Source organism: Bos javanicus, chromosome 20 (assembly GCF_032452875.1).
Source record: "Bos javanicus breed banteng chromosome 20, ARS-OSU_banteng_1.0, whole genome shotgun sequence".
Classification (NCBI taxonomy): Eukaryota; Metazoa; Chordata; class Mammalia; order Artiodactyla; family Bovidae; genus Bos; species Bos javanicus.
The window spans coordinates 62,754,235-62,775,729 of NC_083887.1; the positions used below are offsets into that span (position 1 = coordinate 62,754,235).

Genomic DNA, 21,495 nt, shown 5'->3' on the forward strand with positions numbered 1-21,495 from the left:
ATATTAGTTGACTGTTTATCTATGGGTTTATTTCTGGGCTCTTGATTCTGTTCCACAGTCTATGTGTATATTTTTATGCCAGCAGTGTCCAGTTTTGATTACTATGGCTTTGTAATGAAGTTTGAAAAACCAAGAGGTGTGAAACTTCCAGTTTTTCAAGATTTCTCTGACTATTCAGGGTCTTCCGTTGTTCCATACAATTTTTTTTTCTGTTTCTATAAAAATTATCATTGGAATTTTGATTGCATTGAATCTATACATTGTTTTGGGTAGTGTGGCTATTTTAACAATGTTCTTCCAATCCATGAGCACAGGATATATTTCTGTTTATTTCTGTCTCCTTTAATTTCTTCCATTAAGTCTTGTACTTTTCAGTGTACACCTTCTTGGTGTTAGTTTATTCCTAATTGTTTAATTGTTTTTGATGCTATCATAAATACTATTGTTTTGTTTATTCTTTTTCCGATATTTTGTTGTTAGTGTATAGAAGTGCAACTGATTACTGATTTGTTCATTTTGTATCCTGCAACTGTACTTGAATTTATTAATCCTAACAGATGGTGACTGCAGCCATGAAATTAAAAGACACTTACTCCTTGGAAGTAAAGTTATGACCAACCTAGATAGCATATTGAAAAGCAGAGACATTACTTTGCCAACAAAGGTCCGTCTAGTCAAGACTATGCTTTTTCCAGCGGTCATGTATGGATGTGAGAGTTGGACTGTGAAGAAAGCTGAGCATCAAAGAATTGATGCTTTTGAACTGTGGAGTTGGAGAAGACTCTTGAGAGTCCTTGGACTGCAAGGAGATCCAGCCAATCCATTCTGAAGGAGATCAGCCTTGGGTGTTCTTTGGAAGAAATGATGCTAAAGCTGAAACTCCAGTACTTTGGCCACCTCATGCGAAGAGTTGACTCATTGGAAAAGACCCTGATACTGGGAGGGATTGGGGGCAGAAGGAGAAGGGGACGACAGAGGATGAGATGGCTGGATGGCATCACTGACTCGATGGGTGTGAGTCTGAGTGAACTCCAGGAGCTGGTGATGGACAGGGAGGCCTGGCATGCTGCGATTCATGGGGTCGCAAAGACTGAGCGACTGAACTGAACTGAACAGCTTTTTGGTGGTCTTTAGGATTATCTCTATATAAGATCATGCAGTCTGAAAATGGAGACAATTTTACTTTTTCCTTTCTGATTGGAATGCGTTTTATTTATTTTTCTTACCTAATTGTCAGTTGAGATTTTGTGGTTATTTTCCATGTGGGATTATTACAGCAATACCTGAGTGATAAAGAGGCTTTCCTCATATGTCTAGAGGTCTCTGGCTGGTGGCTCACTTTTAAGAATGGAGCACTCAAGAGAACATACTCTGTATGATTTTAATACCTTTAGACCATGAAATTTTTGCACCCTATTTTATGTCTGTGAATATGTTCCAGTGTCTTCTAGTTTATAGTCTATGGGAACCTGAATAGAATTTGTATCCTCCTGTTGTGTGAAAGTTGTATAAATCTTAATTATGTTGAATTGGGTCATAGTGCTTTTCAGGTCTACAGTATTCTTTTACTTTTCTGTATATTCATTCTGTTAATTTTTGAGGGTTGGATATTGAAACTCCAGCTAAAAATCTTAATTTATCTACTTAAAAATAATTGTAATATATAGTGGAACTGTATGTAACTTTGTTTTTTATTTTCCAAGTTTCCTGTAAATGTGTTGTCATGCTTTCATAACTTAAAAAAATAGGTAAAGCAATTTTCTTCCCCACCCCCCAAAAAGAATGACGCACTGAAAAGGGACCTGAGACCCTGGGTGCTTGGATGGGGCTTGGAGACTTTATGGTGACTGTGTGGGGGACATAGCCAGTTCATGGGGAGCCTCCAAATGTCAGTGTCTGCAGATCTTGCTATGGTGCCCCCACTTTTCCTGGGATGTCCTTGTCCCACTACTGGAATTTTACATCTTACTTCCTGCAATCTCATGAATGTCTCTCTAGTATATCCTCATATGGCAGGAAGAGTGAGAAAGCTCTTGTGTCTCTTCTTCAGTTCAGTTCAGTAGCTCAGTCGTGTCCGACTCTTTGTGACCCCATGAATTGCAGCATGCCAGGCCTCCCTGTCCATCACTAACTCCTGGAGTTCACTCAAACTCAGGTCCATCAAGTCAGTGATGCCATCCAGCCATCTCATCCTCTGTCGTCCCCTTCTCCTCCTGCCCCCAATCCCTCCCAGTATCAGAGTGTTTTCCAATGAGTCAACTCTTCGCACGAGGTGGCCAAAGTACCGGAGTTTCAGCTTTAGCATCATTTCTTCCAAAGAACACCCAGGGCTGATCTCCTTTAGGACGGACTGGTTGGATCTCCTTGCAGTCCAAGGACTCTCAAGAGTCTTCTCCAACACCACAGTTCAAAAGCATCAATATTTTGACGCTCAGCTTTCTTCACAGTCCAACTCTCACATCATACATGACCACTGGAAAAACCATAGCCTTGACTAGACAGACCTTTGTTGGCAAAGTAATGTCTCTGCTTTTCAATATGCTATCTAGGTTGGTCATAACTTATAAAGGCACTAATCCCATTCAGGAGGGCTACACACTCAAGAGGGAATCATCTACCAAAGACCACCCCCCCGCCCCCACCCAACACCATCCCTTGGGGGTTAAGATTTTGACACATGAATTTTTAGGGAGCCATCAACATTCAGCCCATAATGCATCATGAGATAAAGAGTCAGATGTGGACAGTGCTGATCCCTGAGAGTGCTGATGCTAGCTCACCTCTCATACTTGTCAGGAAGCGCTTTCCTAGTCTCCTTGCCTCTTCTTTCTTTCCTGACCCAGAGGATTCAGAGCTGGTTTTAATGAACAGGAGAAGAAACACAAGCTGAAAAAAGAGAAAAAGGGCAGCTCCCCTCCTGACTGCAGCAACCTGACCTGGAGAAGGAAAAGAAACCTGAACTTGGAATCAAGGTTTGAATTTTGATGCTTATGTGGGACTGGATATTTAAAATGTGGAACTGAACTTTTATTTTGTGATTAAGGTCTTTTTAAAGTTTTTAATTTAACAGTGGCCAGAAAGTTCAGGAGACTGAGTTTTTACCCAGGAGTAGAAGAACTTGTCCATTAGCGGTTTGAAAAGGAAAATGAGAGTAGATTAATAAGTTTCAGTTGCTTTGTGATTATATCCCAGAATCTGAATCAGTCAGTTTCGTTCAGTTACTCAGTCGTGTCTGACTCTTTGTAATCCCATAGACTGCAGCATGCCAGGCTTCCCTGTTCATCACCAACTCCTAGAGCTTGCTCAAACTCATGTCTGTTGAGTCTGTGATACCATCCAATCATCTCATCCTCTGTCGTCCCCTTCTCCTCCTGCCCTCAATCTTTCTCAGCATCAGGGTCTTTTCAGATGAGTCAGTTCTTTGCATCAGGTGGCCAAATGATTGGAGTTTCAGCTTTAGCATTAGTCTTTCCAATGAACATTCAGGGTGATTTCCTTTAGGATGGACTGGTTGGGTCCCCTTGCAGTCCAAGGGACTCTCAGGAGTCTTCTCCAAAATTCAAAAGCATCAATTCTGTGGCGTTCAGTTTTCTTTATAGTCCAACTCTCACATCCATACATGACTATGGAAAAACCATAGCTTTGTCTAGATGGACCTTTGTTGGCAAAGTGATGTCTCTGCTTTTTAATATGCTGTCTAGGTTGGTCATAATTTCTCTTCCAAGGAGCAAGTGCTTTTAATTTCATGGCTGTAGTCATCAGCAGTGATTTTGGAGTCCCCCAAATAAAATCTCTCAGGGCACTCAGGTCCGGTGCACTGGGATGACCCTGAGGGATGGGATGGGGAGGGAGGTGGGAGGTGGGTTCAGGATGGGAGACACATGTACACCCATGGATGATTCATGTCAATGTATGGCAAAAACCACTACAATATTGTAAAGTAATTAGCCTCCAATTAAATAAATTAAAAAAAAAAGTCTCTCACTGTTTCCATTGTTTCCCCATCTATTTGCCATGAAGTGATGGGAGCAGATGCCGTGATCTTCGTTTTTTGAATGTTGAATTTTAAGCCAACTTTTTCACTTTCCTCTTTCACTTTCATCAAGAGGCTCTTTAGTTCTTCTTTGCTTTCTGCCATAAGGGTAGTATCATCTGCGTATCTGAGGTTATTGAAATTTCTCCTGGCAATCTTGATTCCAGTTTGTGCTTCATCCAGCCCAGCATTTTGCATGATGTATTCTGCGTATAAGTTAAATAGGGAGGGTGACAATATACAGCCTTGATGTACTCCTTTCCTGATTTGGAACCAGTCTGATGTTCCATGTCCAGTTCTAACTATTGTTTCTTGACCTGCATACAGATTTCTCAGCAGGCAGGTAAGGTGGTCTGGTATTCCCATCTCTTTAAGAATTTTCCACAGTTTGTTGTGATTCACACAGTCAAAGGCTTTGGTGTAGTCAATAAAGCAGAATTAGATGTTTTTTGGAAACTCTGCTTTTTCGATGATCCAACGGATGTTGGCAATTTGATCTCTGGTTCCTCTGCCTTTTCTAAATCCAGCTTGAACATCTGGAAGTTCACGGTTCACATGCTGTTGAAGCCTGGCTTGAAGAATTTTGAGCATTTCTTTGCTAGTGTGTGAGATGAGTGCAATTGTGCAGTAGTTTGAACATCCTTTGGCATTGCCTTTCTTTAGGTTTGGAATGAAAACTGACCTTTTCCAGTCCTGTGGCCACTGCTGAGTTTTCCAAATTTGCTGGCATATTGAGTTCAGTACTTTAACGTTATCATCTTTTAGGATTTGAAATAGCTCAACTGGAATTCCATCACTTCCATTAGCTTTGTTCGTAGTGATGCTTCCTAAGGCCCACTTGACTTCGAATTCCAGGATGTCTGGTTCTAGGTGAGTGATCACACCATCGTGGTTATCTGGGTCATGAAGATCTTTTTTGTATAATTCTTCTGTGTATTCTTGCCACCTCTTAATATCTTCTACTTCTGTTAGGTCCATACCATTTCTGTCCTTTATTGTGCCCTTCTTTGCATAAAATGTTCCCTTGGTATCTCTAATTTTTTTGAACAGATCTCCAGTCTTTCCCATTCTGTTGTTTTCTTCTATTTCTTTGCATTGATCACTGAGGAAGGCTTTCTTATCTCTCCTTGTTATTCTTTGGAACTCTGCATAAATGGGTATATTTGAATCTGAATAGTTCATCCTAATAGCTACATTTATCTGAGAATCTTTTTATTTTGCCCTTCCTCTTGAGAGGATAAAATTCTAGGTTATTATTTTTTCATCACTTCAGTAATATTATTCCACTGTCTTCCAACATCTCATCCTGTTGAAGAGGAGTCTATGTCACTGTAATTGTCATTTGTGTTTCTGCACATCTCATAAAGGAGACACTGACAGCTTCTGTTCCAGACTATCTTTTTAAGGGTATTTATAGAAAAAAACTGCTTTCGGAGATAGATATGGTGTCTTCTTCTGGAGCCACGGGTAGGTTTGTTTCAGGATCTTTAACTCTCCTGTGTGCATTGAGTTTTTTTTTTCCTTGTTGGTTGTAGGTGTTTTTTATTGATGTTGTGAGCTCAGCTTTGCCTTTTTTTTTTCATGGAGCATAGTGAGTACCATTTAGACAAGAAGTTTACCAAATTGTGTAAATAATCACTTTAATGAACTTTTCTTGAGTGTTTAATTTAATTTTAAGATAATGTAATTAATCCTGGAGTTGCAGTTGTCATAGCAATTAACTATTGATAATTCCATTTAACAGCACTGATTTTAATTTTAACAAACACTGTCTATGTTTACTTCTCAACATTTATTTGAATACTTAGTCTTTTTTCCTTAAGCTTAACTCATCCAGCCTTCCTTACCATACACTGTCTTGGGAGTTGCTGATCGGTGGTACTGCTGTTCCTAAAATTTTGCAGTGATTCCAGTCCCATTTAACGCTCCGCACACTTTCCTTTCCCCTTGCTCATGTTAGGTATGTTACATTTCCCATTTTATGACTTTTCACTTCTTCAAACTACCCTTTATTGCTTGAAGTTCCACATTGTAATTTGAAAAGTAGAACACTAAAATATCTATTTCTGAACGACCTGCTAACTACGGGGCTGTAATTGTATTCAAAATCGATAGTTCAGCTGAAACTTTATTTTATTCAACTTGAGAGGTATTTTTGTAGCTGATTATTCTTGCTTATGGCTTTACCTAGAGCTTTTATTTCATGGTTACATTTTGTACCATGTTAAATATTTTTTCATCTATTTTTCACAAAGCTAGATAAAAATGTTAACAAAGACATAAAAGCCATATGTTAAACCTGGAATAGTATTGGAATCAGAAATGATAGACTGCATCATCTTACTTTTATTGTTTTCTGAGATTTATTGCTGTGGAGAAGATTCAACCCAAGACTGTGATGGCTAATACAGTTAGACCAAATTTTCAGATATCTAAAATTATGGCACTAAAACTTCTTTCATATGCTAACTGGAAATGAAAAGGAAAATACGTTCAGATAAATGTCCTGAGGTAGGAAAAGAAATAGCAACCATACAGATGAGACAAGTCTTGCTTGTTATCTCTGTTAGATTGGCTGTTCTCCTACTGAGAGCTGCTCCATCATTTGAGTCCTTCTTCCTTCAGTGATAGCCCACAATACACTGTCGCCCCAGGGAAGCCAGGAAGCTCTGTGCAAGACGGCAGAGAGTCACTGCCATTCTGTTCCTTCCCCATCGTCAGCCTGGTTCCCTGGAGTCCCTGGGGTTCCCTGGGCTGGCTTTGTGACCAAGGGAGCAGGGCACTTCCTATTTATGGGACGTGGGTCCACAGATTTCATCACATTCTTCAAGGGGTCCATGATCTTCCAGATGCCAAGAGTGGAGTGTAAAAGCATCTCTCTTTTACGGAAGACTCTCTTAGAAATTATTTTGATTATTACAAAAGGGCTAATGGGTATTTAAAAGCAGAAATATCACTTTGCAGACAAAAGTCTGTATAGTCAAAGCAACAGTTTTTCCCCAGTGGTCATGTATGGATGTGAGAGTTGGGCCATAAAGAAGGCTGAGCGTCAAAGAATTGATGCTTTTGAATTGTGGTGCTGGAGAAGACTCTTGAGAGTCCCTTGGACAGCAAGGAGATCAAAGCAGTCAATCCTAAAAGGAAATCAACCCTGAATACTCATTGGAAGGACTGATGCTGAACTCCAATCCTTTGGCCATCTGATTTGAAGAGCTGACTCATTGGAAAAGACCCTGATTCTGGGAAAGATTGAAGGCAAAAGGAAAAAGGAGTGGCAGAGGATGAGATGGTTGGATAGCATCACTGAGTCAAGGGACATGAATTTGAGCAAATGGCTCAGATGGTTAAGTGTCTGTCTACAATGCGGGAGACCTAGGTTTGATCCCTGGGTCAGGAAGATCCCCTGGATAAGGAAATGACAATCCACTTCTGTACTATTGCCTGGAAAATCCCATGGACAGAGGAGCCTGGTAGGCTACAGTCCATGGGGTCGCAAAGAGTCAGACACGACTGAGCAACTTCACTTCTTCTGGAAGATAGTGGAGAATAGAGGAGCCTGGTATGCTGCAGTCCATGGGGTTGCAAAGAGTTGGACAAAACTTAGAGACTGATCAACAAGCAATGATGTTGATATTAAGCATATTATTAATAATAATGTATGTGATTATGTGCCAGGACTGTCCTAAGTACTTGGTTACAAAATAAAAAAAAACTTATGGATAACTGCAAATGTACAACAGGGAAAGCAAAAATATGATTCTCCATGTGCTTATCACCCAGCTTCAATCACCATCAACATTTTGCTACTTGTTGTTAGACTTTGAAACGCATGGCCTGATATAGTTTCCATTAGTACTCTAGGGGTAGGTACTCTTGATAAACCTTTTGTAGATGAGGATCCAGAGACTTAGAAAAGCTCAGTTGCTGGCTGATGGTTGCACAGCTGGTGAGTAGAGTGTGGACTTGAACTAAGGGCTGGCCAGCTCTGGAGCCACTCTCATCTTAGGCCAGAAGAGGTCTCCCTTCTCAAGTGACTGCCTCCTACCTTCACATGCCCACGTGCGTGTGTGTGTGTGTGTGTGTGTGTGTGTAGTTGCTCAGTTGTGTCCCACTCTTAGGGACACTTTGGACTGTAGCCCACCAGGCTCCTCTGTCAATGGAATTTTCTAGGCAAGAATACTGGAGTGGGTTGCCGTTTCCTTTTCCCAGGAGTCTTCCCCACCCAAGGATTGAATCTGTGTTTCCTGCTTTGCAGGAGGATTCTCTACCTGCTGAGCTGTAGGGGAAGCCCCTGTGCCTGGCTTCCCTGCAAATACTTTCATTTTCGGAGTAGCTCCATTTACTGAGCACCTCCTCAGCCTTTTTTTTTTTCTTCAAGTTTAGTAAAAGTCACTCAGTCGTGCCTGACTCTGCGACCCTATGGACCCCATGAACTATACAGTCCATGGAATTCTCTAGTCCAGAATACTGGAGTGGGTAGCTGTTCCCCTCTCTAGGGAATCTTCCCAACCCAGGGGTTGAACCCAGGTCTCCCATTTTACAGGTGGATTCTTTACCAGCTGAGCCCCCTGATAGCTGGGGGTTCCCTGATAGCTCAGTTGATAAAGAATCTGCCTGCAATGCAGGACATCCTGGTTCGATTCCTGGGTCTGGAAGAGCCCCTAGAGAAGGGATAGGCTACCCACTCCAATATTTTTGGACTTCCCTTAAAGCTCAGCTGGTAAAGAATCCACCCGCAATGCCGGAGACCTGGGTTCGATCTCTGGGTTGAAAAGATGCCCTGGAGAAGGGAAAGGCTACCACTCCAGTATTCTGGCCAGGAGAATTCCATGGATTGTATTCATGGAGTCGCAAAGAGTCGGACACGACTGAACAACTTTCACTTCACTTTCTCAGCTTTATGTGTGGTTTTATTCTGTTGTTTTTTGCCTGCATTAAAAAATGTATTCTTCCTGATTTTAATAAAGTGTCTCTGAGAGATGTATTTTATCCTCAGTTTACAGATGAGGAAACCTCAGGACAGGTGTTAGACAACTCAGCCTGTGTTGTACCTAATCAGTGATGGAATTGATGCTGGAATCCAGACAGTCTGACTTCTCTCCAACACACACTGGGCTCCAGGCTCAGTTAAATGTGGCATGAAATTAAAAGAAAAAAGAGTGTATTTTCTAGAATTGTAAAGTGTTAGTCACTCAGTCGTATCCAACTCTTTGGGACCCCCTGGACTGTAGACCACCAGGCTCCTCTGTCCATGGTGTCCTCTCGGCAAGAATACTGGCGTGGGTAGCCATGCCTTTCTCCAGGGGATCTTCCCAACCCAGAAATCCAACCTGTGTCTTCCACATTGTGGGCAGGTTCTTTTCTGTGTGAGCCACCAGGGAAGCCCATTTTCTAAAAGGGAGTTTGTATTCATGGAGTCAAATAATGGTGGCGAGAATTGGGCACCTAGCTGGAGACTGCAGCTATTTCAGCGCAGAGAGGGTGTGCAGCTTATGGGGTTCCCCCTGCCTGCCCATGGGGCACTGTGATGTCTCCAGGGGCCCCCTTCCCCACTCACATCAGATCCTCAGGGTCCAGGGCAGGTTCTAGATTCCCATTTCTAAGCTGGGCCTCGGGCATGGACGTGATGCTCCCATGGCTTTCTTCCATCTTTTAGAGGACAAAGAGACTTCCTGCAACTGGTGGGTTTAGGACCATCCCTCACCCCTGGGCAGTGAGATCTGTCCTCTGACACCAGAGGCAGCGTCACTCATCATCAACCAAAAGGTACCGTGGCTTCATCTTGCTTCTAGGAGCACCCAGGCCAACGACACCCCAGCATTCGGAAGACACTCCTGTCCTTCAGGGGGGTGACTGGCCCAGCTTAGTCTGTGTCATCCAACTGCCTCAGCCAAACATGTCACCTTTATGCACAGAGATGAGGAAACCAAGCATTTTGCTTTGCGTGGAGGTAGGTAGGAAAGAAAAAGCCATAGGGAAGGGACTTCCCTGGTGGTCCAGTGGCTAAGAGTCCCAAGGCAGGGATTCTGGGTCCAATCCCTGGTTGGGGAACTAGATCCCACATGCCACAGCTAAGACTGGGCAAAGCCAAGTAAATAAATAAATACTGCAAAAGGACTATAGGGAAAGTATCAGGAGCCTGAAGATTATTATTAAAAGTTGAGTTATGCTTATATTAATTAGTTAGTTAGTGTTAGTTGCTCAGTTGTGTCCAACTCTTTGCAACCTCATGGACTTATGAATAGCAATAATTAATTTACATTTTCACAGTATTGCAAGCCCACATTACTTCTGGATCATTAAAACGCAATGATCGTTTGATCATAGAAAAGTCACATATATTGATACAGGTATAGAAAGTGCTACTGGGTATACATCTACTAATTACTGGGCTGGCTACCGTCCATGGGGTCGCACAGAGTGGGACACGACTGAGCGACTAAGCACACAAACATACAATGAGCACGTGCTATTTCCTGTCATCAGAAAAAGAAACCCCCAAATATAAAGCACAGACTAGGGAGGTGAGATTTCACCTTTTAACCCCTGCAGCGCACCTGGGGAGGGTTGCTGTCAAAGTCCCCTGGCAAGTGGCAGGCTCCTGTCACCCCACTTCCCTCTCCCATCACTGCTTCCTGGTTTGAGTAACTCCAGGCACACCGGGACAGTTACCCTTTGTTAGGACAACACTGTGTGGGAGTCCCAGTGGAGAGGACTTCACCCGCGCTGCACCCCAGCCCTCATCTTACTCGAGCAATCCTTTGAGAATTCAGAGGCTTGCTGGAGCTCGTAGCCACCCTCTTTGCTGTTGCAGTAGCATACTGATGGGGACTGAACTCACGCTTTCCATTCCAGGCAGTCTTAATACCCTGGCTAGACTCCGTGGTCTGGCCCAGCTCCCAAATCCATGCGCAAATCAATCTCCATGGCTGGCGGATGCAATAATCTGTTTGACTTTAGCCAGGCAGGCATGGACCTTGAGTGAGGGGCGGGGAGGGTGGAGTCAGGCTCTCAACCACAGAGTTGAGTGGTGGAAAATTTTGTAAAGCCCTTCAGGATTCTGTGCCTTGAAGAAGGGAAATAGTGCTGGGGGAGGGGAGACATGGTGGATGTCTGCTTCACTGATGCGTATTTTCCAGATTTTATGTGCTCATCAGATGGCTGGACCAGATACTCCCAGACTTCGGTGTTTTCATTTCTTTATGACCTTTTCCTTCAAATGGAAAGTATAAGTCTTATTTTGTTTCTCTGAGACCTGGGAGAAACTGTGGATAGCTTCACAGGTACAGGTGTTGCGTTTGGGTTATTCAGTTAATGACAGAGCAGTGGGGCTTCCCTGGTGGCTCAGTGGTAAAGAATCCACCTGCCAATGCAGGAGGCGTAAGAGACCTGGGTTCAATCCCTGGGTGGCGAAGATCCCCTGCAGAAGGGAATGGCAACCCACTCCAGTATTCTTGCCTGGAGAATCCCATGGACAGAGGAGTCTGGCAGACTGTAGTCCACGGGGTTATAAAGAGTCAGACATGACTGAGCACACGCACATGTGCACACACACACACACACACACACACAATGCCTCCCGTTATATAGAACAAGGCCATATGTAAACATTTTATTTCCCCCTTATATCTGTTTCTAATAAGCTATTTCTTGTTATTAGTGATGCTGTTAAATTTGATTTACCTCATTGCAGTTCCTGTTCTCTGTCTTTGTCTCTATTCCTTGGAAGAAACCAAATCCAGGCTTGTACTGAAAATTTGTAATGTTCCAGGTTCAGATTCCCATCCCCTTCCCATCAATTACAGCAACACACCTGTAAATATTAATACTTCCGTTTTACAGATGTGGGCCCAGGAAGCATGGGACATGTCAAGATGGTGCCTCAGTAGAGAGAGCTGTGTGTTTGTTCGGGTCACACCAGCTGCTGGCCAAGCAGACGTCTAAGTCTCAGGCATTTGTTGCTCATTCATGGGACAACCCACTGGGGGGCTCCCAGGTGGTGGGTGGCGTTTGTCCCCCCGCGCCTTCTGCCTTGTTCTTCTGCGGTTCTCTGGGGCCTTGGAGCACTCAGCATGTAGCTGCCTTCCACACACAGTCAGTCCTCTTCATTATTCTGGAATCCCATCTTTCCCTTTATTGTCCGACTTTAAAGAAGGCTGAGCACCGAAGAATTGATGCTTTCAAGCTGTGGTGCTGGAGAAGACACTTGAGAGCCCCTTGGACAGCAAGGAGATCCAACCAATCCATCCTAAAGGAAATCAACCCTGAATATTCATTGGAAGGACTGATGCTGAAGCTGAAGCTCCAATACTTTGGCCACCTGATGCGGAGAGCCGACACATTGGAGAAGACCCTGATGCTGGGAAAGATTGAAGGCGGGAGGAGAAGGCAGTGACAGAGAATGAGATGGTTGGATGACATCATCGACTCAATGGACATGAGTTAGAACAAACTCCGGGAGATACTGGCGTGCTGCAGTCCATGGGGTTGCAAAGAGTCAGACACGACTGAGCGACTGAACACCAGCAACAGCATCTTTCCCCATGAATATACTCGCACACGATGACTTTCATCTTTTCACGGTGTCTGGTAAACAATGCCATTAACAACATTTTTAAAAACGAAGTTTGTAAAACTTAATGTAGGTTTATTGTGTCTCCCAATTTTTAATTCCCAAACAATAGCAGAGAAGTCATATATTTTTCTCACTCTCAAATATTAGCCTTGTATTTCCCTTTAGCTTTTTTCTTTCAGGAAAACTGTATTTCTTGACAACGTCTGTTTTTTTTCATCGCTCTCCTCTCATTTCCCACCTCAAAGGTTGCTTCTGTAGGTGTTTTGACAGTTGCCTGGCTTGGCCAGGCTCCCGTGGAGAATGGATATTTCCTGGCTTTTCTGTTACTGCTCAGGCTATTAACAGCTCCTTAAATGGACTCAGCTTTCAAGTCACCACTGGCCTTTTCAAGGTTGTTGGCCATGGGTGGGGAAGTTTCTAGCCCTTTCTAAAGCTCTCTGAACCTTGTTCTGCATTTAGCTGCTTTTCATGAAAGTCCTGGGATCCCCTGGTGGCTCAGACGGTAAAGAATCTACCTGCAATGCAGGAGACCTGGATTCAATCCTTGGGTTGGGAAGACCCCCTGGAGAAGCGAACAGCAACCCGCTCCAGTATTCTTGCCTGGGAAATCTCATGGACAGAGGAGCCTAGAGAGCTACAGTCCATGGAGCTGCAAAGAGTTCAACTTGACTGAGTGGCTAACACTTTCATGAAAATCCTAGATTGGTTAGGAGGAAAAAATTTCTGCCTAGTCCTGGGATGAAGACTTTGAAAAGAGATGTCTACAGTGCATCGTTTTTGATTTTTCTTAGTGAGTTATGCTGAGGCCCAAGATGCGAGGTCTGAGATTTAATAGCCATGGAGGATGAATGAACAAGAGGATGAAAGGTAACAGGTGACCCCACCATGCGGTGAGTGAGTCCCTGCTATTAGCTCCATCCCAGCACCAGATCAACATCATGCCTGGGCTCTGGATACTTTTCTCCAAGACGATCATTGTCAGTCAGGTGTTTCCAAGAAATGGACCATTTTGCCTGGTCGTTCCTGAAGCTGGGCTGCTGAATGAGGAGGCAGCTGAGCTTTCTGCAGCACTGCAGGGATGCTGACTCACTGTCCCCAGGGCCCCAACAGAGGCAGAAGGCAGCGGTGGCCTTGGGGCACTCCTTTCTTAAAATCAAGAATGTGACATGGGCTGAGCTCAGAGGTTTAACTCCACCCCTCTGTCTCTGCTTGGTGTGCCCTCTGACTGATGAGAGATGGGCTATTCCTCGAGGGGTGGGGGAGAGCTTGGGCAGGAGGTCTATCTTGCAAGGACTTAAGTGAAGGCTTTGTTGTTTTTTAGTTGCTGAGTCATATCCGACTCTTTGCGACCCCATGGACTGTAGCCTGCTGGCCTCCTCTGTCCATGGGATTTTCCAGGCAAGAATACTGGAGTGGGTTGCCATTTCTTCCTCAAGGGGATCTTCCCGACCCAGAGATTGAACCCGAGTTTCCTGCACCTGCAGGCAGATTCTTTATCACTGAGCAATCTGGGAAGCCCAAGTGTAGGGTAGGTCTAATAGTTCCCTGGAAATCCCAAAAGTTGAACCTCAAGGTTGCTGGAAAAACTCTTGACATGGATGTATGTGGGAAGCAACACTTAGCCATTCAGTATTATTTTTCTAGTTGTTCTGTAAGATACTTCTTAACTCATGGCAATTACTGATTTTCCTAGATCCTCAGATATCACTGAGTGTAAAATGCATTATCAGTTAAATAACAGTATTTTTGGTATGATGAGAACTAAATACTATTGCTTAAAATGGGCTGTTTGCAAAACACATTCCAAATTTTAGAAATGATAAAATGTGATGAAATGGTAATATTTTAGCTCAAGGAAATATGTTAGAAAAGGTTTTCTGCCCTAGACTAGAGCAACACCAGCTCTGTAGGTAGTGGAAGAGGCTTTTTGTTTTTTGTTTTTTTTTGGTCCAGGTTAGTTATCCCTTTTCCCGCAGTTTGGGGTCTGCAATTACAGGAGCAGGCAGAAGCCAGTGGCTTTGGTAGTGAGGCTCCCGCAGGGCGATTTGTGGCTGTAATTTCTTGCTGTTGTCTGTTCTGCCATCCTCCTAGCTTGCACTGAAACCCGCTGTGAGCCAGCGGACCCCTAGGGAGTGAATTTGCAGGAAGATAAATTCCCCTGTCCCTGCCTACCTTTGAATGCTATTGTGGAAACTGAATAGAATACAGATCACCCCCAAATTGAATTCTGTGTACCTGCTCTGCTAAGTAGAAAATTGCATATCAAATAGGTTCCTAGACTCAGCTCGGTCTAGACACAAAACTTGCTTCCAGTTTTTAATGTTCTCGGGCATTCAGGCATATGACACCCATTTGCCCCAATCATTTCAGGATCTCAGGCATTTTATTTGGGGGGAAGTTATCACTGCCTCCTGCCAACCCCTGGCCCTGCCCTACCCGCAATGTTCTCGAGGATGCTGTGTTTATCTCTGTTACAGCATCAGCAGCCTCAATTGGCACTGCTTAGACGTAGGGACTGGGTCTCATTTTTATCATGTGTTTAGTATTAGTAGCAGCACACATCATTGTGCAAAACGCATATTAATGCGTGAGGGCAGGGAGAAATGGCTGGCATTAGGGCCTCTAAAGGTCCTTCTCACATGGACTTAGCCCTGAAAGGCAGCCCAGTGCCCCTGTCCTGTGTAGAGCACGTGGGTAAGATAACTAGTGTCTGATGAGTGTTTTATGATAATTCTCTCCTTGATGTAACTCCTCATTTGGCCCTCTGTTTCCTCTGAACACTAGAGGTGCCTCTGTGGAGGAAGTTACAGAGCCTGGTTCTGCTACCGCAACTGTGGCAGTTATGTTCCACCTCCAGGCGGCTGCGCATTCTGCAAAGCAGGAAGGGAGATGCCAACCGCAAAGTGAAAATGCACAGACACTCAAGTCCCATCCGGGATCAGTGCCAGTTGTTGGCAGACTGAGTGTCTCCAGGCTGGGGATTATTTGGGGACCATCAAGAAGACCAAGGATCGTTCCCTCACTGGTGTAACAGCACATCAGCTTTGTGCTTTGCTTCTTTGAGGTGGAAACCTTTCATCTTCAAGGGCACGCTCAGCCACTTCAGGCCCGTCTGACTCTTTGTGACCCCATGGACTGCAACCCGCCAGGCTCCTCTGTCCTTGGGATTCTGCAGGCAAGAATATTGAAGTGGGTGGCCCTGCCCTGCTCCAGGGGATCTTCCTGACCCGGGGATGGAACCCGCATCTCCTGTGTTGCATGTGGATTCTTTACCTGCTGAGCCATCAGAGAGTCCTAAGTAAATTTACCTCCATGGTAGGGATGTATGTGGGGCAGAGCATAAATTGAATGTCAAAGAAATTAGAACATAAAATGTGAGTTTTGTCCTGAGATGGCTTTGCTAAGAGGAACCTTTGCTTGTGTTCCGAGACTTGTGAGACTCCCGGGGCAAGGGCTTGGGGGTGGAGCCTGAGCTGTTTGATTGGCAGGAGGCAGAATCCCAGATAAATGCACCCCACCTCCCACCTTCTTGATTTTTCTCTCTGGATCTTATGGCTTAGATCTTAGCAAGCCATTTCTCGTGGCTTGCTGTAGGAGTGATTTTCCCTGAGCAGTGCTACACTGTGGAAATTGGAGGAGGCATTTTTGGTTGTCACAATGATGGGGAGTGTGCTAAGTCACTTCAGTCGTGTCCGACTCTGTGACCCTAAGGACTGTAGCCCACCAAGCTCCTCTGTCCATGGGATTCTCCAGGTGTGACTAGAAGGGCCTGTGCTCTTGATAGCATTTAGTGTGCATGGCCCAGCGACATTGTGTCTTGCAGAGTGTGGGACAGTCCTGTCTGTGGAAGGATCGCCTGGTGTCCTGCTGGACTTTCTAATGTCCCAAGGGACTTTCCTATGGCTGAAAATACCCTCTGTTTTCCTCAGGCCATGGGTGTGATCTAGCCCTGGATAATGCTGACCTGGGATGCCTTTTGTAGCTATCGTTTTCTTAATAACCTTCTGTACAGGTCTCCCAAAGAAATTTTTCTGTGATGTGTCAGGGACCAAAAATATATATATAAAAGAAAATCATTACAATATTTCATGTGAGATTGTGTAGATACTGACAAGTTCCTTTTTTTTAAAGTAGTATATATGGCCGCTCAATTAAACAGTCACCAAATAACAAGGAATTCACCAGTATTTCCAAAGGCACCGTCTTGGTGTTTGTAGCTCACCATATGTTTGAAGTATGACATAATCCTTATGGAACACATTCAATTGGTTGCTTCCCAGTTTCAACAGGAGCAGTTAAATCTGTCTCCTTTTAGACAAATTGTTAATGAAAAGGCAGCAGAACAATCATTTTCCTGTGATATGCAATTCTGTCCCCTTAAATACAGGAGCCTGACAGAGCCATTCAGCACTGATCGCTTTCTCCTCTGTGCAACTGAACTCTCTCTGACCCTCGGATACTAACAACTGGAGCAAAAAGGGAAGAAAGAGGGGGAAAGTTAGCTAAAACTAAAAACCCACCTGTAATACACAGAGTCCCAAAATTTGAATGGGAATTATATTTTACCTTATTGTTGTTTTCAGATACTATGTGCTTCTGCTGCCAAATCTATTCTGATCGATTTTAAAGTATCTCAAGATGTGGGGGCAGTGTTTGGAAGATAGTGAGACTGTCTGAAAGATTCAGAATTTAGAGTCCCGAGTTTTCCTCTCTTTTAGTAGTGAGTCAGCGCTGCTGCTAACGGCACAGATGCACGGTGTTCCTTCTTTCAAGAGACCCCATGGATTACCCAGTCCACAGGAATTCTCCAGGCCAGAATACTGGACTGGGTAGCCTTTCCCTTCTCCAGGGGATCTTCTCAACCCAGGGATCGAACCCAGGTCTCCCGCATTGCCTGCAGATTCTTTACCAGCTGAGCCACCAGGGAAGCCCAAGAATATTGGAGTGGGTAGTCTATTCCTTCTGCAGCAGATCTTCCCAACCCAGGAATTGAACCAGGTTCTCCTGCATTGCAGGTGGATTCTTTACCAACTGAGCTATCAGGGAAGTCCTCAAGAGACCCATGCAGGAGAAAACAAAGATTAGCCATCCATCCAAAACAAGTGTGTGATTTGACTTCATTTTAATATTTATTTATTATATTTTCTTGAATAGAATTGAACCAAGACAGTTTTACATCTCATTCCAAAAAAATGAAATATTCAACCACGTCTTTAGAACATAGTGTAGAATAGTGACAGCCGGTGTTTATTGAGTATTTATTCTCTGCCACTCTGTACCAAGGTTATCAGCTGACCTCACCAATGATGGGTGGATGGTCATGATTATCACCCATGCAGAAACTGATGCAGAAATGTGAGTCAGAGAGGTTGTGGTTGAATAGTATCACGGACTCAATGGACGTGAATCTGAGCAAACTCTGGGAGATAGTGAGGAACAGGGAAGCCTGGCATGCTGCAGTCCATGGGGTTGCAGAGAGTCGGGCACGATTCAGTGACTGAACAATGACAAGGAGATCACTCAGCAAGTTTGTGGCAGAGCCAGCTTTTACACTCAAGAAGGCAAACTGAAGTTAAGATGCTTAACCCTACTTGATGCCACAGCTGGAGATCACTTCACACAGTAAAACCTTGTCAATTCCGACTGCTTTGGAGATCTGGGAAGGAATGGTCTGAATGACAGGGTGTTTGAAAAGAAATGCCATCTGACACATCCAAGATATGTGTGTAAAGTAAATACAGATTTTAGAATCAGGCAAGAAGTCTTGACAGTCTCATTTTATTGTAAAGGAAGGTATCTGGTTTTAAAAATACTGAAGCATTTAATTTTAAGGGTCTCGATGCTAAGTGGGTGCTAAGTTGCTTCAGTCGTGTCTGGCTGTTTGTGACTCTGTACACTGTAGTCCGTCAGGCTCCTCCGTCCATGGGATTTTCCAGGCAAGCTTTCTGGAGTGGGTTGCCATTTCCTTCTCCACGGGACCTTCCCTACACAGGGATCGAACTCTCCTCTCTTATGTCTCCTGCATTGGCAGACAGGTTCTTTACCACTAGCACCACCTTTCGTGATTCTAATCCGTGATTTTTCACAGTAGAAATCCAACCTATTCGAGTGTTGATTTCACATAGTGCTGTGTGGACCATGGAAGGGCTGCGCAGACGTGGAAGTTACAGATGGTGGAATCTTTGAGAGTGTAGACTCCAGGCTCAGGGCTGGATTCAAGGCTTGTATAGTGCCCCAGGGTTGAAGACTAGATGGATCAATAGGTATTCAGCAGCCCTTAGTGCAGAGAAAGGGCTCAACTGATGCAGGCAGTCATCACTACTACAACCAAAGAGGACCCTGGGCTCGGGAGTGAGCAGGAGACAGATACCACAGCTAACCCCTCCGTAGTGCATCAGACGTGTGCAATCGTATTGAAGGAAGCGAGTCTGGAAGGGAGATGTGGCCTGACCCCAGACAGCCTCAGCACAGCGTTTGGGCTCCATTTCTGCTGGCACTAGGGAGCGGGGATGATGCTGGTGTGAAACGGTAGGATTTAGGAAGTGATCTGATGGGGAGGGACAATAGAAACCTTGTCCAGAGGAGAACAGAGAAAGGAGACCAGAGCGAGACAAATGCTCACAGTGCCTGTGAGGGTGCCCAGGTAGGAGGTTGGAGGCTGGAGCACATCAGACCCCCAGTCTGTGCCCACCATGCAGGAGACCACATGGGTCATAGGGCCTGACCTCCTGCTCACCAGTAACCACTCATAAGTTTTCTCCCCAGGTTACGCAGCAGAGACTGCAATGGCCACATGAAACAGGGTTTAGGCCACGTGACAGTTGTATTTCTCCTTGTGAATTTGTAAGTCTGGGTCTGGGCTTGGTGGTTCAACAGTAAAGAATCCACCTGCCAATGCAAGAAATTCAGGCTTTAACCCTGGGTTGGGAAGATTCCCTGGATGAGGAAATGGCAGCCTACTCCAGTATTCTTGCCTGGAGAATCCCATGGAGAGGAGCCTGGCAGGTTACAGCCCATGGTGTAGCCAAGAGTCAGACACGACTGAGTGACTAACATGCACACAGGTTTTGTTTGTTTACTCAAGGTAGAGACTTGTGGACATTTTCCACTCTCCTGTTCCTCCCATTCATTTGGACACCAAGCCCTTGGCGAAAGCTCTTCTTAAATATCACTCCCAGCCCTGGATCTTTATCACCTCCACTTAGAACTTGGGGTTGGTGCCCATGCCCAGGGGTGGCCTTTAGCTGGTCCCCTCACCTTTTTCCTATCTCCAGCACAGTCATGCTCTATGTTGCTGCTCCATAGATGACTTGCCATCTCTGCTTCCTATACGGGGAAGCAACACCACCCGCAGCAACCAGCTAACCCACAGAGCCCACAAAGCCTCTTCAGTGGCCCTCCGCTGCCTGCACGGTGAACTCCTGGATTCACAGTGAAGGACGCTTGTCATCTGGCCCTGACTTTCCAGGGTCTTTCCCGTCTTACAATGCAGCCACTCCACCTGCCTCTCTGCCCCTGTTTCCTGAGAAAGCTGTGCATTTGTGAGTTAGTTTTGTTTTTAAACGCACCTCTGTGCTTTTATACCTGTGGGGGATGCCGTTTCTCATACCCCATCTCATTGTTTGCTGGTTGAATTCGTGTTCACCAAGGCTTGGTTCAAAGGGGCATGTGTGTGTGCTCAGTCGCTCAGTCGTGTCCAACTCTTTCTGACCCCATGGACTGTAGCCCGCCAGGCTCCTCTGTCTGTGCAATTTCCCAATCAAGAATGCTGGAGTGGGTTGCCATTTCCTACTCCAGGGGATCTTCCTGACCCAGGGATCGAACCTCTATCTCCGGAGTCTCCTGCATTGGCAGGCGGATACTTTACCACTGAGCCATCGGGAAGCCAGCTGGCAGACATTCCTTCCTCTGTGTTTTCATGGCGACAGGAATGCACTCATGTTCCCTTTGTATTGCACTTGCTTCTCTGCCAGTGGCTTATGTCGTCTCTGAGCTGCTGGAAGGCAGGCCCTGTGCGTTGCTGTGTGCACTGTGGGTGGCCCCGGCGGTCACTGGATGGAGGGAGGGATGGTGGCAGTGTACCATGGCGGGGGGCATGAAGAAGTGTAAAAAAGAGTCAGAACCCATGAGCTGTCACAGCTCAGGACTGTGGGATTGACTTTTATGTGCCATAGAACCTTGCCCTATTGCCAGCAGTTTTGGGAAGAGTCTCAGCCATAACGCTTTAAGCACGTTGCTGTAATTCCACTCTCCATCAAGTGGTCTTTAAATTGTGTTTTGAGGCTGGGAAGTAACACATCAGTGACATGCTTAACTGTACAGCCGCAGCAAAATGGGGATCTAGACCTATCTGTATGCAAACACCAGGCTTCAAGTTCATCATTGGTATTAGGAAACAGAAATACAGCCGGAGCAGAAACCACAGTATATTTCCCTCTGCCTGTGTTGTGTATTTGTCAATGGGGCTTCGGAAGGACTAGGCATTTACGAACCATTAGAATGAGCAATTTTATATCCTAATGTAAAATTAAAGGAATTAAAGGATCTGCCTGAGAGATACACTTGTTTAAACCTCTATTAATGTCTCTCTCTCTTGGTTTTGTTGTCTAGGTTAGTGATATATTATTGGAGTAGAAAATGTCCCAGTTGTGTGTATACTTTCTAAATCTCAATGTATTTTTTTTTCTGACAAGGTGTAGAACTGATTTTCTTCTCTTCTGTCCAAAATATAAGACGTAGGGACAACAAAACTGTTCTTAAATGCAAAGCATACTATAATTCTTTTTTTCCAGTTCTTTATTATTATTTTTTAAAAATCTCATTTGTATCATCACATTGTCTATTTTCCAAAGATGTATGCTCTTGTTCTCCAGGCTCTCATCTGTGA

General features: G+C 44.6%; 1 long non-coding RNA gene across 1 annotated transcript in view; it reads left to right on the forward strand.

The window, feature by feature from the left end:
- LOC133233760 (uncharacterized) overlaps window positions 1-21,495 on the forward strand; it is a 44,759-nt gene that overhangs the window by 9,911 nt on the left and 13,353 nt on the right. Inside the window, exon 3 of the long non-coding RNA XR_009731835.1 lies at window positions 2,844-2,972. This is a non-coding gene — a long non-coding RNA (uncharacterized LOC133233760). The remainder of the gene's footprint in view (window positions 1-2,843; window positions 2,973-21,495) is intronic.